Source organism: Petaurus breviceps, unplaced genomic scaffold, assembly GCF_028583685.1.
Source record: "Petaurus breviceps papuanus isolate PSGF00001 unplaced genomic scaffold, PetGlider_PUasm1.0 490, whole genome shotgun sequence".
NCBI classification, from domain to species: domain Eukaryota; kingdom Metazoa; phylum Chordata; class Mammalia; order Diprotodontia; family Petauridae; genus Petaurus; species Petaurus breviceps.
Genome location: NW_027186352.1, coordinates 21554058 through 21556626, shown reverse-complemented (window position 1 = coordinate 21556626; position 2569 = coordinate 21554058).

Genomic DNA, 2569 nt, shown 5'->3' with positions numbered 1-2569 from the left:
ACGGTGCATACAGAGGGTACCGTAATGTAGCATGTAGCGCAGGGGATCACCTTCACTACAGTAGCAATCTCAATAGGGCTTATTTTCAGGGGAGGGCTTATTTTAGAGGAATCTTACACAGTAAGGGGAGGGCTTATTTTCAGGATAGGTCTTATTAATCAGGGAAACACGGTAAGACCTTGGCCAAGACACTTCACTAACCTGGGTCACTATGTCCTCGTATGCCAAATAATGGAATTAAGCCAGAAGGTTTTCAAGGTCCCTTCCATCTTGACAAACTTTAAAAACTTTTTTAAAAAATCTGTTCCTTATAGTAGCCTACATTTTCATAGCACCTTGTGAAATTCAAAATTAATGCCATTTTGTTTAGGTTTTTCCATTTTTTGAACTACATCTTGCTTTAATATAAAATTATATGATTATGGGGAAAGAAATTCAGATGTTGAGACAACTCTAAGAAACTGAGGTAATGCGGGGAGGGGCGGCAGGAATGACCATAAAATGTTCTATACACCTTGTAGAAAGTTTTTGTTATAACTACAAGCTTTGTAAAACTGTAGTCAATCAGAAAAGAGGACATCCATGTTACTTAAGCTTTTGTGAACTGATTGGCTCGTCACCATTGACTGATACAGAAAAGCTTTGTTAGTTCCAGAATGTTGTCCTTGTACCTCCTGAGGAGGGCTTGGACCCGACATACTACACAGCTGTTGGCCTTGCTAATAAATCAATATGCTCAGATATTAGTGCCTCCATCCTAATCAATTTTGTTCACAACAGCCTTAAGCTTTAATGTCATGCAATGAAAAGAGTAGTGGGCCTGGAGTCAAAGGACTTGGGTCCTTTCCCCTCTGTGGGACTCAGTTTCCTTATCTGTAAAACAAAGGGTAAGGGTCCAATGACCTCCAAAGCCCTTCCAGATCTAAATCTATAATCTTATGATCCTAAGTGCTTTGCTCAGGTTTCACTTACAATAACCCAGCTAGGGGAGATAATACAAGTATTGCCTCCATTTTACAGATAAAGAAACTGAGGCCCAGAGAGGTTAAGTGGAATTGCCCAGGATCACTCAGCTGGTTAAGTATCAGAGTCAGGCCTCGAACTTAGGTCTTCTGTCTCTAAGACCAGCATTCTTTCCCCTGCACCCTGCTAAAATGAGGGCCTTGCAAACAGGAATTTACCACAAGCATGGTGTAGGCATTTGGTCAACACTAGCTGAATGGAAGTTTTTGAATGGAGGTGAATCCAAATGGAGTCTTTGTTCAGCCCATCTGAACATGGAGATGACATTGTCCAGCAGCCCATTGCAACATAGGATTTTCTGGATTTTGGACTTTTCCATTTGGCAAAAGCAAAATTTTCCCCCTTCCGCATCTTGAGGAGAATGCCGAGCCAACATGGCCAAGTTTCAAGATGTCTCCAACTCCACAAGTGGTAATGATTAAAAAAAAAAAGTTAACATGGAAGAATTCTGCCCAAGCCACAAGCCAGTACTGAGACCCAGAAACAGATGGGTGGGAGGTTAGCTCCAGGGCCCTGAACTTGCTGAGTCTTCACTATGGATGGGTGCGCCTCACCTGCCAGCTTCCCCACCCTCACCCTGCCCCCACCCCCCAGGCCTGCACGCTGCCTTGGCCAAGTCTGCTCTAAGCCCAGGACCTCCGAAGCCACGTGCAGGAAGGCGCCTTTAGTCATCTCCCTCATTAGCAGCTTCCAGATGTTCAGATCTCACGCTCATCCAAGGTGCGTCATAACACAGTCTGGAGCTCATACTTTCCTGTATTGAATGTCTCTTAAAAACAAGCAGAGTTCTGCAAACAGGAAGGCTTCCTGCCATAGGCACTTCATGAGCAAGTCTGATTTCTTACAGGAAATGGGCACCTCAGAAAATGTTACAAGTTAGCAGAGAGACACAGAGACAGAGAATCAGAGACAGAGACAGACAGAGATAGAGAGACAAAGGGGACAGAGAGAAAAAGAGACACATAGACAATATAGAGGCAGTGATTCAGGGACAGAAAGAAAGAGAAACACAGAGAAAGACAGAGACAGAGACTGGGAGAAAGGGAGAGACAGAGAGGAACACACAGAGAGACACAGAGACAGTGACTCAGAGACAGAAATGCAGAAACAGGACAGAGACACAGAGAGACAGAAAGAGATAAACATACAGAGATAGAAAGGGGAGAGAGTGGTTTGGAGAAAGGAAGAGGCACAAGGACAAACAGAAACAGAGGCCCACAGAGAAAGACAGAGAGATAGACACAGACAAACAGAAAGAGAGATGGAGAAAAACAGAGACAGAGGGGGGGAAGGGAGGGGAGGGGAGAGGAAAGGAGAGGAGAGGAGGGGAGAGGAGAGGAGAGAGGATGGGAGAGGGGAGGAGAGGAGAGGAGGGGTGGGGAGGGGAGAGGAGGGGAGGGGAGAGGACAGGAGGAGGGAGGAATGGACAAAAAAAGAGATCGAAAAAGACAGATACAAAGAAAGATACAAAGAGAGACAGAGACAGAAGTAAAGATGAATGAAGAGACAGAAAGAAGAAAAGAGATCCAGACATATAGAGAGAGAC